Below are 16,478 nucleotides of genomic sequence, written 5' to 3'. Positions count from 1 at the left end.
CAAGGAAATTGCCTTGGAAAAGTCATCTACCAATCCTTATTTTAGTCATTCCTGTTTGAGCCCACCAATTCATTAAAGTTGTTTGCTGTACTTCAAGCATTTCTGTGCAGAGCAGTCACACCAAATAATAGATTTATAATTGTTAAGCTGCATAAACTCGATAATGTGTGCTTCACTTGTGGTAGCAACACATCATGGGTCCTGAGAACAAAGACAAAACAATGTAAGAACACAGATATCACCAATAATACATAATGCTTCCTCACTTGAGTCACCAATATAAAACCTCCTGGCCTCCAATGACTGCAAGGCAGATTTATCAAAAATGTAAGTAAATAAATAAATAAAAAACCTAGTGGATTTGGAAAGGCAACAAGAATTTTTGGATCGAGAAGTAGGATTTGTGTTAGCGTTGACATTATTTTGAAGGCAAGTCAAACGAAGGAAGAAGAATGGAGGCCTGAGAAAGAGTGGATGGGGCTTCTTGCATGATTTGGATTAAATATTAACTTGCTGTACTTGGTTTATGAGAATAAACACTGTTATTAATAATGCATATATTCATTATTAGCGTGGCAGCAGACCACGATAGCGAAGATTGCACAAACAACTTCATTCAATCCCATTCATCTCCCCCCTTTGCACTTTTTACCAACTCTCCTATTTATCTTACATATTTGATTATGGTGATCCATACCTTAAGAGTTAATGGAGATGTTTAAGAAATGTTTTGTTCAACTTCACAGATCCTCATAAATAAAAGAAGGAGAAAGCTTGCTTATTAACCACCTGCATTATAATTTCCTCAAGTGCTTCTTAACTTCTGGAGACAGGGATAATTTGTTATATTCATCCCTTGTCCAGGGGAAAAGCAGAAATTCACTCTGAATTCTAGTGGTACACTGGAGGTGCTACTAGATGGGTGTTTCTTGTGGGGTGGAAGGTTCTTATGCCTACAAGTTCTTTTGCAGAATCCAAATAATGTCCTCAAAATGCCAGCCTGTATTTTTCAACAATTTAATCCAGATTTACCCCTTCCAGGGGAAATCTAGTAAGTAAAATAAAAACAAAAAGGCTGTTGCCAGTGACCCATTTGCAACATCTTAATTCAGTGTTTCCCAACCTTTTTTGGGCAAAGGCACACTTGTTTCATGAAAAAAATCTCGAGGCACACCACCATTACAGCCCCGTGACGTCAGCGCGCAGCGTCACGCCGGGAGGGACATGAATTGCTAGCAAATTACATAATCACCTCCTTGAGGGCTGGCTCATCTTCTCCGAAGGCAGAACCCCATTAATTAACAGCACAGACTCACACCATAGCCAAGACGAGGGGGGAAAACCTCAGTCATGCACAGTCATGCACATGTGGGGGCTAAATGAGGACGAAGACCGGGCAGAGAGCAGGGTTCAAATCACCCCACCTGGCCAGGACAATCCCTGGGTGCTCCCTTGGGCCACTCGCCTGACCCACCTCGCAGGGCTGTTGTTGCGAGGATAACACGGGGAGAACCACGCGCGCCCCCGGGAGCTCCTTGGAGGAGAAAGCGGGCGATGAATGCAATGCATGAAATATATGAGAGGCGACCAGGTTTTGCAGGTGAGGGGCCCCCGCCAGCCTCTGCTTCCAACACCCGGCGCAACGACGCCGAAGTTTCCCCCCAGGCTCGGCTCGGGGAGCAGCGCTGCTCCCCCCTGGCTCCCCTTCGCCCTCCCGGCTCTCTCTGCCGCCCACTGGGGACCCCCCTCACCTGCCAAGTCCGGAGCGCCGGTGGAAGTTGCATGCATGCATGCAGGGCGCCGCGTTGCCATTGCATTGCACTGCACTCCATGCAACGCCTGCACGCATGCATTGCCTTGCACGCCTGCCAAGGGGTCTCCCCGCGGTCCGATGCGTCCCCTCCGGCGCGGATGCAGCATTGCAAAAATAAAAAACCCCGACGCAGCCCTACCTGGGGGGCAGCCTCCGCCTCCGCCGCTCCGCCTCCGCGGGGATCCCCGGGCTCCATCCTGCCGCCCGATCTCCGCGGGGGCGCAGGCAGGCTGCGCGGGGTCTGCGTGGAAGAGCCCCTGCCCGCCCAGCCGCCGCCGCTGCGCTCATTCCATGGCCGGGAGAAGAGCGCTTCAAACAAGACGCCCGGCCCGCCAGGCCACACTGGGAAACGTAGTTTGCGCACCCCGCGCGGGCGCGGAGCCCAAGGGCGAGGGGACTACGGATCCCGGCAGCCCCCGCGCCGGGGACGGAGGGGGAGAGGCTGGGTGCAGGGATGGAGGGACGGGTGGGCGAGCGAGTGAGTGAGTGGCAGCCGCCAAGCCTTGGCCGAGAGCCAGGAAGGGCCTCCCCGGAGGAGGAGGAGGAGGAGGGAGGCGCAGAGCGGGAGGGAGGGAGGGAACCCCAGGGGTCATCTAGTGACGGCGCCCCAATCGAAAATTTGACTTTTTTTTTTTTAAAAAAAATAATAATCTTTTGACTTTTTCAATTTTTCCCGCGGCACACCAGGCAACATCTCGCGGCACACTAGTGTGCCGCGGAACAGTGGTTGGGAAACACTGTCTTAATTACCCATTTGGAAAATAAGCCTGCATTTGGAAGCATGCTGGGTCACCTGACTCCATTCATTTCTATGACCCAAGCCTTTCCCATGCCAGGAACTCCGAAGGCTGAACCAGGAACTTCATGTTCTACACCTGGGGCCTAACTAAAGAGACATGAAGCCATCAGTCCCTGATATTGGCAGCAATGTGAAGTTTCTGGCTGGTGAGACCTATTATAAATAAGCCTTCTACCATTATCTGGTAAACAGAAAAGAACCTTTCGCCTCCAAAATTTCATTTTTTCCAAGTCTTGCCAATGACCTAAAGAACCTGACTAGAGACCAACACATCATCCAGGACTGCTCCAAGTATAGATGCTCACAACCCTGACCTACACTACAGGCAACTCAGCCATTGTGCCATAGGCTCCGGTCCAGCTTCCCAGCATCCACTGGAAGGGGGCGGACAGAAGATGAAACCATGATGTGCAAGATCCATGTGTGAAGTACTTCTAAACCTTATGGGCCAGGTACAGATCAATCATTCATTTTCAACAAAAGAAGACACAATTTTACACCATACCACTGTCTGAAATGTGAGCAATGGAAAAGCAAGGCCATGCAAAATCACATAGCAAAACCTTTTGCTATTGTGTTCTGTCTTTGGCTTTTAAGATTTTGCTAAATGTTGGACTATTTCTAGCATGCACTATTATATTTGTATATGTTTCCCCCTCCCCTTTGTGGAAGGCATTTGACTGTTCATGTGCTGTGAATAGACATATCCCTGAATCAACATATTCTTTTCAGAATGCACCCTTCTTTGTTCATATATTTTCAATATGATAAATATAATGTCAGTATTGAAAGAGCTACACAGTGGTTGCAAGTTTGTTTCCAAGCCCAAGGTAACGTGCTACCTGTGGCCTTTAACACCCTAAATATTCTGGTATCTGGTATTGGCAAGAATTGACTTTTTGCACATGAACCTTTCCAGATCTTTACCCCACCTTCTGAAGTTAGGCTGCAAGCTCTTGGAGAAAGGTTCCTCTCAGTGTGACATACAAACAATGGAACTCCATCCCTGACAATAGGTATCTGCGTTTGGCTCCTTCACTGCTGCTCTGTGCCATAACTTTCAAGTCCACCCTATTCTCTTGGGTTCTCTCTTCCTCTCAGTGACACCTCAATTCATTGTTCTGGTCCTTTTTATTGATTTTATGCTTCTTGTTGCTGTTTTTATTGCTGTTGTTCATTATGGTGCTTTAGTTTTATTGCTAGCTGCCTTGAAACACATGTAAAAGGTGAAATAAAATACGTAGGAGTAGAGTAGGGGCTAAGGAGTAGAAACTTGGGTATGTCAACTCTAGCCATAAGTCTGAAAATGTACAGGGCCAATCCTACTATTGGACAAAGTGAGGCACCTGCCTGAGGCAGTTGATGCTGATGGACAGGAACCTGAAATGAATAGTTGGAACAGCTCTGTGTGCTGGAACAACTGTATATGTCAACATACAGTGGTGCCTTGCAAGACGAAATTAATTCGTTCCGTGAGTCTTTTCGTCTTGCAATGTTTTTCATCTTGTGAAGCACGGTCCGTCGCAACTGCGCCTCTTCAAGCGGCTTTAAGAAAAAAGCGAACAAACTCGCAAGACGTTTTCATCTTGCGAAGCAAACCCATAGGGAAAATCGTCTAGCGAAGCAATGCAAAAACCGAAAAACCCTTTCGTCTAGCGAGTTTTCCCTCTTGCGAGGCATTCGTCTTGCGGGGCAGCACTGTACCTGACTCTACCCTGCCTCCAAGATACCCTGCTACCCTCAGCTATTATTATTTATTTTTTTAGTCACTAGTTACATAGAGGTCTCCAAGCAACTCACAATATACTTAAAACATAAACATCACAATACTGACATATTCATACAAAAACACATGCAATTAATAAAACATACACAAAACCACGCACAGCGCCACAGGAATCTCTGGTAGCACACCAACCTCAAAAGCATTATCATCCTAGTCCATCAATAGCCCATGGTAAAAATATAAGCTTTTACCTGACATTGAAGGTGCCAGGTGGAGGAGAGCATTCTACAGACGGGGAGTCACAACTGAAAAGACCATCCTCCTTTGTGCATCCCTCAAAGAAGGGTCTACAAAGGACATCTAAAGGTCTGGGAAGGTTCCTATCAGAAGAGAAGTTCCAGAATACATTGAGGTCCTGAGCCTTAAGGACCTTTATAGGTCAAAACCAGCACTTTGAATTGGCCTTAGAAGTGTATAGGAAGCCAGTGTAGCTGCAACAGAATTGGTGTGCTATATCATCTGTTTACGTTAAACCAGTAAAAGTCAGGCAGCGACATACTGTGCTCATTGAAACTTCTGAACCACTTTCAAAGGCAGCTCCCTGTAAAGCGTATTGCAGTGGAGGACACTTTTACCACCAGCATTGAAGTAATGCTTTTGTAATAAGGAATGGAGGGAGCCCAGTTTGAAAATTTGCCTCAGGAACAAAATGTCTTGGACTTGCATGTCTCAAGACCTGATGTTGCAGTAGGTGACCCAACGGATCTTAGCTAGAAATTCAGCCCTTGGCTTTGTCCTTTTCTTAATATATTCTGTACAAAGATGAAAGGGCATGGTTCGCTTCCTACCCAGTGACTCTTCCCTACCCTATGTCCAAGTTTCTTCACCAACCCTGTTGCAGCTATAAGGATCTGCAATATGAATTTATCACAGACATGCTTAGTCAGAATAGTAACAGGAAAAATCAAAAGTGTAAACTCTGACTACACATCTTTGTCCAGTGGGCAATATCAGCTGCAGGACTGACTCCAGTCAGGGGCAGTGGGCAATATCAGCTTTTCAACATCGTGGCGCATCGCCAGCCAAACATGGAGGTTTGGCAATATACTGCGATGTTGAAAAAACAAGATTCATTGGCCTCTGCCTGCGAGACACCAGGTGAAACTGCCCCAGCTCTCACCTTGAGAGCTGAGGCGGTTTCACCAAGGCTCGCAGGCTGGGACAATGCAGCTAGTTTGCGCAGCTCAGCTGTGGGGAGGGAACAGAACCCTCACCCCACCTCTGGCTTGCGGGAGCCAGCACCAGGCTGGGGGATCCTTTAACTGCTCAACTGAGGCAAGGGCAGCTGCACACTCCTCAGCTGAGCAGTTAAAAGTTGCAGAGGGAGGAACAAGCTGTATTGCCAGTACAGTTTGTTTCTCCCTCCCCTGTCTGTTGTATGGGGGCAGAGTGGGATGTCAGTTTCACTCAGTGATATAGCACTGGTGAAACTGCCAACGCTCTCAAGTCCCTCTGCTAGCAGCGCCTGCTGGAGGAAGGAACTCTTGACTCCCTCCAGCGGACGCTGCTAGCGACATCACAGCCTGCTACTCATACTGGTCCTAGGCGATATATCACCCAGGCCTAGTCACAATGTCATACAGTGGTACCTCGAGTTAAATACTTAATTCGTTCTGGAGGTCCGTACTTAACCTGAAACTCTTCTTAACCTGAAGCACCACTTTAGCTAATAGGGCCTCCTGATGCTGCCACGCCGCCGGAGCACGATTTCTGTTCTCAGCAAAGTTCTTAACCTGAAGCACTATTTCTGGGTTAGCGGAGTCTGTAAGCTGAAGCGTATGTAACCTGAGGTACCACTGCACAAGGATATGTGAGACCAGGGTTCAAATCCCCACCTGGCCATCAAGGTCACTGAGTGGCACTGGACCAGTCACTGCCTCTCAGCCTAACCTCTCCCACAGTGCGGATTGAGGAGGGGGAGAACCACATACACCACCATAAGCTCCTTGGAGAAAAAGGTGGGATATAAATGGAATAAATAATTGCCCAGGAATAACCTCAAGAGACACAATTACGATGGAACTGAAGAATGGTAGATTCAGGAGCAGAGAAGACAAAGAGGACAACGAGTTGTCAGTAAACCAGAATGAAGTGACATAACCTGCAATGCAGGCATGCTATACAAGACTGGCTCCCAATTCAACTGCAGGTAGAGATTGTTGTTGCAAAGTAGTGAGTCTAAAAGATTAAGATTTCCCTGTCTCCTCAAACCCTTTACCTGCCAGTAATCAAAGCATAGTCATTCCAGTCCACCACCCTATTTAACATTTAAAAAAATTAAAATACCCTAAAACATGAGGTTATTTTCAGCTCCTGGAAAAAGCCTAGTCTCCTCTGATTCCGCTTGCTCAGATCATCTTAGCGATACAACTTTTGCAGAAGGAGGAAAAAATAAAACCTTTTCTCCATGTCCTCGAGGCAAGTATATTTGGGCAAAGCAATAAGAGTGACTTGAAGAGGTTACACTGGGAGATAGCAGTTATTCCCAATAAGCAATCTTAAATAGAGTGCTGCTGACAGCAGCCTCAGGCAGGTTCAAGAGTTCCAAGATTTGCAACTAAGAGATTAACCAAAATAGATGTCTTATTACAGACGGGGTTGTATCTGAATCATTTAAAGGGCCTTCAGATGCTGTAATGTTTTTCCTCCTAAAAGCATTCAGCATTTCCGCTACTTTCTCTTGGCTTTAGTGGATAAGTAACGAGAACTTGGAGATGACTCAGACAACTAGGAGACCTAAATTATCTGAAATTGCATGTGTGGATGGGGAAATGCAATAGTGTATTGATACACACTGGGACCCCAATACCTTAGAGACTGCCTCTCCCTATATGAACCTACTCAGGTCCTGTGTCTGTCATCCAAAGCACTTAGCGTAATAAGTGTATTAGCACTGTAATGTTGTGGTGTTGCAGAATGACAACAACAATTTGTAGTTGCATAAACAGATGCACCATATGCAAGACATAGATGGAAGAAGTGCCACAGTATCTAGGCATCATTTGCAATGTTCTCCCAATGTTAGTGTAACCCTGCTGGGGTTCTAGTCAATAGGACATCATCATCTTTCCCCTCATGGCTCTGTACAGGCAGCGACGGTTTTAGTTGCATCCAATATGTGCACAACCACGAACACATGTATCACATCAAACCCGGGAGTGACCTGAGAACATCACAAAAATGTCACAAAAAGGGGTGGGTTTCATGCTTTCATTAAGAGATGTCCTTCCAGCCCGATTAGGCCATTTAAAGAACAAAGTCAGGTACTGAGGGTATAGTAACTTTGCCCACTGATACCACTGCAATACTTTCATAACATTCTTCCGTTTAACTTGTGTTACTACACATATAAAAATCTTAGGCAACAGAACCTTTGGTTAGTGGGCAATTCCTTCAGCATGCCAAGAGAACACATGACACACAATCATATCAACATGCTGCACATTATACTGAGAGTCCAAAGCAAACACTTGGCTTCTACAATATACCCTCTTCTAGATTTCAGTTCTCAGTGGAGCGCCTCATGCTTGTTATGTCTGATGCTGTTTTCTGTTCAAACCTGGGCCTGCCAACAAATTAGCAATAAATGCTAGTCTATAGATGATTTTCCATCTGCTCTTGGCTAGGCTGACTGGGAATGAAACCTTGCCCTCTCAATGGACACTTTTCTCCTCTGCACCTGCTTTTTGATACCTGTGCTGAATGTATGCAGGCCAACTGAAGCCAATCCCCCAACATTTTCACCCCTCTTTACAGAAAATAAATAGACAGCTAGCTCGAAATAGGTAGAGTCCCCTTTTAGATGTGATGTTTTAAGGAAAAGTGCAAATAAACTGGAGAGAACTCACGGTGCCCTCAAGACAATAAAAAGTCAGAAATTCAGGACACCTGAGAAACAGATTAAAATATGGCCATCTTTATAGAAGATGATGAAATGGAATAGACAACATCTTCACTTTTGAACAGGTCAGTTTTACAGCAAGCTCTGGCTCAGCTGCTGTTCAGCTTGTTCTACTCAGGAGTATTTTAAAAGGCCAGCTACGCTGGTTGCAGATGTTTGCCCATACTTGTGGGGTTTTGGGGCGGGGTGTGTTATTGCTTTTTTGCTTTTAGATAGACGTCTTTTGCTTGCAGCAACATCACAATTATTGCATGTGCCAGCGACTATTGCATTTCCTAGATACAAACAATAGTCTTAGAGAATAAGAGAATGGGGAAGAAAAAGGAGGGAACTGAGGGCTAGGGGCACTCCAGTTTATTAAGTAAGGAAAGGTTTGCTCCTTTGTTTATACAGAGGAGCATTCAAAAGCATTCAATTGCCCACATGAAATGGAACAGTCCCAGCAGGGCTGGAGCACTTGATTATTCTGAATTTGCAAATCAATTTTTAGCTTAGGGCACCAGCATAACATCGTGGGATTTTTTATTTTTTTTAAATGCAATTCATAATAATCACTGCTTTCCTAGGATACATTCTTGTAGCATCAAAGGAAGCTGGACCAAAGAAGTAGGCAAGGAAAGGAAATATATTTTCTTGGGGGTGAGAATACGCAGGGCAATCTGCCCAGACTGGGCTTGCTTTTGCCTCAGTCTGTAGAGTGGATGGTAGAGTCAGATGAGGATCAAGGTGGGCTGGCTGCACTTATGTGGATGCAAACTAGAAATACTCTTTCCACACAAACCATAGAAAAGGATTGGAGACCCTCAGGCTCTGGACTTTTCCCAGGACACATTCCCTATCCTTCGACTACACCCCTCAATGACCCTACTCTGCACTCTCATTGGGAGCTTTTGCCTGGCTAGAATGTGGTATATCCTTGCATGGTGATAATGCCTCTTGACTGCCTAGATCAGGCATAGGCAAACTTGGCCCTCCAGACGTTTTGGGACTACAACTCCCATCACCCCTAGCTATTAGGACCAGTGGTCAGGGATGATGGGAGTTGTAGTCCCAAAACATCTGGAGGGCCGAGTTCGCCTATGCCTGGCCTAAATGAATGCAGATATATGATTGGGGTGCAGGTGCATGGAAAAACATACATTGCTCCTCCTACTTTTGTTTCTGGCCCAGCCCACCAGTGTCATGTGGGCCCTGAAATGTGTCCATGAGGAAATGAATTTTTTAAGTTCTTATTGTTATTACTATCATGCCTTTTTCCCAGTGCAGGGCCCAGGGCAGCTCACAGCATGAATTCAAACAAATACTACTAAAACACACAAGATCAATACAAATATTAAAGAAACTAATTAAATAAGTAACTGTTAAATGCAGCACTGAATACACTTAAAACAATTTAAAAGCACACACGCACACAAAGTACCACAGAAATCTGGTTTACCATAATGTTCAAATGCAGCCCATAAGTCTAGTTGGTTCACATATGCCTGATGAATGTCCACTTGATGACCAGCTGCTGGACATCTGAAATCACTGCTTTTAAGGTAATCCAAAACTGCAATCTGTGATGGTCCATTCCTACATACAAGTCACCAGACGATGTTGCTGCCATCAAGAAATGGACATGCATGTGTGACACAGCGCCTAGGAACACTTCCGTTACATTTCTTAATAACTAGTCATAAAACAGATATCAATTTAACTGCTTTTCGCACATCTCTCGCACCTCCCTTTTTGGAGGCCAACGCGACACCAGTTCTCTGTGCCAAGCTACCTTCCACTCACCGTTTTCCAGTCCTCACTGTCTCTCATGACTACTTAAATTGTCAGATTTAACATTTTTATTATTTGTGACTGTTCTGTTCCCAGCACAATGATCCTTGGCTAGGTCCTCTAGGTGCTAATGTAGTAGTAATAATCATAATAATAATCATAATAAGAGTGTTAAACTATAACTTAGGACTCCCTGGGTTTTGTCTGCCAGAGTCAGCCCCTGCATATCGTTAATGTTGGGGGGTAGGTCAGGGTTGTGTTCAATGAAGCAGCCACACTATAATTTAGCAATTACTGTAACCCACACTTGCAATTTGAATGGTTTTCTACAAACTCTTACCAGCGCTTTCTCTCCACTTAGTTTAATGCCTAATTTGATAAGCTGCCTTTAACCCACTCAGTGCTGGCCTTTTTCCTAATGGCTTGAGGAGAAGAAATGCCACAATTAATCAAGCAGTATGGAAATGGAGAGGCTTGTCTAGTCCTTGGTGGTCTATTCTTCACGGACTTAACTGTGTAACCTTCAGGAAATCACCTTAAGCTCTCCGAGTCTCCCACACAGCCCATCTGCACAATGCTGTTATTGTTACCTACCTTGCGGTGGGGGGGAGGGCGTGAGGTTTAATTAATGAGGGCTGGTATTAGGAGAGTTAAATGCAATGTTTTATTACCTGCTGTTCAGTAACTTGTATTTATCCCTTTCCAGTGGCATTTCCCACAGGTTCAAGGATTTCAGAACCGCAATCGCTTCAAGCTAGCAGTCAACTTAACCAGTCATTTAAAAGCGAACCTATATTTACGTTTAGTGCCATTGTGCTGGAGCAAAGCTCCGTTGCTAGTGTTTAAATGAGAGGCTCAGAAGCCGGGCTCCCAGGCCTAGAAGCTTTTCAGGAGACTCTTTGTGTAACTTGGTTAACTTCACAGGTCTTGGGATTTTGCCCTGGTATGTCAATATGCAAATCATGGGGGTGGGATAGGTCCTTAATAAAATCCAAAATCTCTCCCTCCCTCCCCCAATGTTAGGGCAGCCTTCTAAATGCAGTACAGTGGTACCTCAGGTTACATATGCTTCAGGTTACATATTCTTCAGGTTACAGACTCCGCTCAGAAATATTACCTTGGGTTAAGAACTTTGCTTCAGGATGAAAACAGAAATTGTGCTCCGGCGACGCGGCAGCAGTGGCAGGCCCCATTAGCTAAAGTGGTGCTTCAGGTTAAGAACAGTTTCAGGTTAAGAACGGACCTCCGGAACGAATTAAGTACTTAACCTGAGGTACCACTGTAATTAAAGGAGGCACTGTAAAAGGTAAAGGGATTGGTCCCCTCTGCCCTCCCCTAGTGTGGCCAGTTATATATCGTCAAAAAAGAGGACTGGCATCACCAGAAGAGAAAGAAGACAAAGCCGGCAGCAGTCGGCATAAAACTTGCAAAGGTAATTTATATGCATAGGTGCAAATGTGGAAATAATTGCTATAGTTTAAATATTTAGTATTTGTTTGATTAATTCATGTCCCATCCTTCCTCCCAAAGGAGCCCAGGGTGGCAAACAGAAAGCGATGAAGCAATAAAAACATTTAAGAACATCTTTAAAACAATTCCAATACAGATGTAGACTGGGAAAGATCTCAATTTAAAAGGCTTGTTTGAAGGAGGAGGTGTTCAGTTGGTATCAAAACAGAGATGGAATTCAACAGGAATTCCAAAGTGTAGGTGCCACGACACTAAAGGCCCAGTTCCCATATTGTGTGGAACGGACCTCCTGATAAGATGGAATCTGCAGGAAGCTTGTACCTGCAGAGCGCAGTGATCAACTGAGCATAGAAGGGACAAGATTATCTTTCAGGTATCCTGATCCTAAGGTGTATAGGGCTTTATACACCCAAAACCCTGAACTCAGCCTAGTAGCTAATTGACAGCCAATGCAATTCTTTCAATAGCTGAATAATGAATTGGTGATATCCTGCCCCAGTGAGCAGTTGAGCCACTGCCTTTTGCACCAGCTGCAGCTGCCAGATCCAGCCTCAAGAGCAGCTCCACATTGCAGTCATCCAGTCTGGAGGTTAACAGTGCATGGATGAGTGTTGAGGCTATCCCAGTCCAGAAACGGCCCTAGCTATTCTTATCAGTTAAAGGTGGTAAAAGGCACCAATGTCATCTAGGCCTCCAGCAATAACGATGGATTCAGGAGCAGCCCCTGACTATGAACTGCTCTTTAAGGGAGAGCACAACTCCATCCAAAGCAGGCAATTAACCAATTATTCAGACAAAGAAACCACCCACACATAGCGCCTCTGCTTTGCCAGGAATCAGTCAGTTTCTTGGCCCTCGTCCAGTCCACCACTGAGTCCAGGCACCAGTCCAGGACTTGCATGCCCTTTCCTGATTCAGATGTTAGAGAAAAAGAGAGCTGAGTAGAATCAGAGTAAGGATGACACCTTGCCCCAAATCTCCTTCTGTCCAATGGCTTCCTACAGATTTTAAAAAGCATTGGGCACAAGCCGCTACCCTACAGCACCCCACAGCATAACTGCCAGGGGACTGGAACACAACCACCCAATACTATATAGGGTTGCCCTACATTCAGAATTTCCCAGACATATCTGGGTTTCGGCCATCAGAAAGAGCATCCGAGCGGAAATCACTGAAATGTCTGGGAAAATCCAGATGCCTGTCAGAAGTGTAGATTCTGGTGAATTTCATTAACTCTAGCAAAAAATAAAAATTCACTTTTTTAAAATATGGCAACCCTACTATAGAACTACATTAAAGCAGTGCCTCCGATAACCATCTCATTACGTCAGCTCAGGATACTAATGGTATGAAAAGCCACTGAGAGATCAAGTAAGAATAGCAGAGTTACACTTTCCTTCTCCCAATAAAGGTTACCCATCAGGGCAACCAAGACTGATTCAATCCCATAATCAGGCTTGAACCCAGCCTGAAATGGGTCAAGAAGATAATATATGTCTCATCCAAGAGCATCTGAAATTGTTGCACCACAACTTCTTTCTCTAAGTGTTTCTCAATCTTTGGTCCCCTGCTGTTGTTGGACTGTAATTCCCATTATCCCTAGCTAGCAGGACCAGCGGTCAGGGATGTTGTAGTCTAACAACAGCTGGGTACCCAAAAAAGTGCCCTAAAAAGTGAGTATTGACAGTATGAATACTTCTCGCCATGGTAGGGAAAGCACCTGGTGATTTGTGGACCTGCTTGGTATGCTGACTGGGTGCTGCTAACTGTTCATGGGCAACTTTAAGGCTCCTGCTCTCCCTTATGATTTTTGTAGGATTTAAACCAGGACTGGATAGCCATCAAATTGAGGACACCTTCAAAATAGAAGACCATGCCCCATAAATTAGGACAAATGGCCACTCTACTTCCTGGTAATTCAAACACTTCCTGTGGCATTGCAAATAAGATAAGGCAAACCCTTGATAAACCCTGGTTTGGGTGACTTTTGCCAGAAAATGGGAGCCTGAAAGAATATGCAACCACTGTGCATCCTATCTAGTGTGCTGGTTCCTTTTCCCAGTTTGCAGGGGTAAAATTTCAGGAGTTGGAGTCACACACATGCATTTCAGACCACACATGATTCCTCAAGAGCACACATATCTGGCTTACATTATGAGATATGTAACATGCAGACTGGCCCTTATTTTGCTGAGTGTCACCTGTGTCATTTGCAGGATAGAAGGCATGGGAATATGGGAAAGCCTAGCCACAGAGTTGGCAGGCAGGAAAACAGGTGTGCAAGGCACGGAATTCTAAGTGTGGATTAGTCAGAGCGAAGAAAGGAAAAGGAACAGCTGGAGGGGAGGAGAAATGAACAATGGACAATATATTTGGGTTACTTAAGTTATTGCTGGGAGGCAGGGGGGTTAAACCAAGGGTGAGATTCAACAGAGCAACCGAATGTTAGTTCCCTCTTCTCCATTCTGTACCCCTAAATCTGTTCCTGGGGTTCACTCAACCCTCTAGAGGATGTGGGCTATATGAAGGGGGAGAAGAGGTGGGGAAATTATGTTTGCACAAGTGGAAATCCTTGCATCTATGGTTTGCATTCGTTGAATACCGCCCCTGGCAACTGAGTTAAACTGAGTATTTGGATGGGTTTGTCCATTAGTAGAAAATTCACAGAGGTAATAATGTCACTAGAATTTTATTATGAATTATGGTACTTTGCCAAAAACTTTGTCAGAATATCAGTTGGTGAATCAATCTTCCCTTATGTGATTAGAGAAGGTGCAGTTTTTGTGGAGTTGCATACTTTAAGCTGTCCCCTTCCTGTCTCACATGTACCTTCCTACTGAGAGACTGGAAACTTGCCTGCATAAATAGTCTAAAATCAAGGGGTTTTTTGATTCAGCAGCCATAGGTCACATTCAGGATGGACGTGACCAGTGCTTTTTTCCTGGGCGGATGCAGGGGTACGCATACCCCTAAACATTTTGTGAATCTTTGTACTTTTGTCCATTTACTGTATTTATTTTTCCCAATTTGAACTATAAAATGGTGATTTTCTTGAATAAAAATGAGAGCATCCCTATACATATTTTTTTAGGAAAAAAGCACTGGACGTGACTAATTTAATAAGCAAATCAATTTCAGTGGGCCTACTTTAAGTGAAACTTAGTTGGCTACAATTCCATGCCTATAAAGGTAGTTGCCAGCCACCTCATAGCTAGATATCCTTACATTTGGGAATAGGTTAAAATCCAGCTGTGGGCAAATCTGCCTAATTTACTGGGTAGAGATCAGCTTGCAAAGCCCCTACCACTCAAGCAGTCCTGGCAAAGCTGCTATTATGGGCAATGAAAGGCATGGAGGTAGCTTAATGGCGTCTCCAAAACAGCCCACCATGAAGCTCAGTATGAACCTACAGGGTACACTGAAGCACAACATACATATGTGCCTCAGTGCAGTGCCCTTTCAGCTCCATATATGCCTTTCCATGAACCCAGGAGAATGTACACAGACGATAATCTGATGAGTGGTTGAATTTAAGCCAAGATAACCTAGAGTCTGGCAAGACTGGCCCGTACGGGCAGGGGTACCTTTACCTTTTTAATGCTATCTTAACATTTCTGAAGCCTTGTAGAAAACAAGGACCTACATTATTTGCGATTGTTTGCTTGACATTGGTCACATCGTTGGGTATCTCATAGATATTATTGTTTCTGTAACAATGTAGAATATCCTTTGATAATCAGTGCTGAGGAACGGGTGTGTAAATTTAAGCAGATGGAACTTGGATGTATGTGTTTTTGCTTTAATTCCTTAAAAAAAAGAGATTTAGCTAATAGCATCGTAGCAAGCAGTTTCTATCTCTAACAACAAGACATAATTCCTTCTTGAGAACTTGGCTCCTCCTGGAGAAGAAATGGGGTGAACTCTTGAGTGAGCTCTCTTTTTCTGAACAGCCATTTCAGGAGGTGCAACACAGATTTCTCACCAACCCTCTCGAGTGCAAGAAAATGGCGGCACTGGCTGCAAGAGCTCCCTTTTCTTCCTTCGAGTCACCCCCTTCCTACCGCTCATCTTGACACTGTGAGACAGATGCTGTAAATCTCTCGGATGCCTGTGTTTGGTGCCTGCAGGTTAGGCGTGCTGACTTATTAACACACAGTTTTGTCACTCAACCTTGTGGGCAAAGAGAGAAGGGAAAACAACGCAGCATAAAACAAATTTACAGCCGTTCATCCTAGGCTCATTTGCATAGCACACAACTCCCCTTTCCCTTACCATGCACATCTTCGTGTAATTAATTAATACCACATTCATCAGAGTTTAATTCATGTTCGTGTAGTACACAAAGATGTGAAGGGGGGGGAGAAGGGGCGGGAGAGACCCTCCAGTGGTACGTTTCAGCTCCAGTATTCCATCGGAGCTTCGGTATTAAGCTTGGTAGAGCTTAATTAGACCCCATGATAATATTAGATCACTTCCTGCAGTTTCCGTGTCATCTGCTTAGAAAACATTTTACCGCTCCCTACTGCCAAGACTGTGCCACGGAAACCCTGCTGTCTCTCAGAGATGGCACGCGCTCACGAAGGCAAGACAAAATGTTTTTGCAAAGCCTCCGTTGACTGCCAAGTGGAAACCCACAAGCATGCATTGCAGTTTGGTTGACAAAACAACGTACACCATCTGCAAGCTTGGCTGCTGCCACTGGACGCAGCATCTTGCATAAACAAAACTGTAATCAAGGTGTAGCCTGTCCAAAATATTCTTACGAGCTCTTAGTACTGGTGATTGCAGGGATCCTTCCCTCCTCCCATTTATCTACTTTTCTTTTTTTAATGACCCACTTTCAGAAGCAGCATATCCTCTATTGTCAAAATTCCCATGCTACCTTAGCCACAGCAAGAAATCCCACCCGGAAATCCACTAGGGTAGGGTGGGGGGAGAT

This window comes from Podarcis liolepis, assembly GCF_965112155.1.
Source record: "Podarcis liolepis genome assembly, chromosome: 2".
Lineage (NCBI taxonomy): Eukaryota > Metazoa > Chordata > Lepidosauria > Squamata > Lacertidae > Podarcis > Podarcis liolepis.
The sequence above is the reverse complement of the archived record's forward strand: the minus strand, read 5'-3'. Positions refer to the sequence as shown.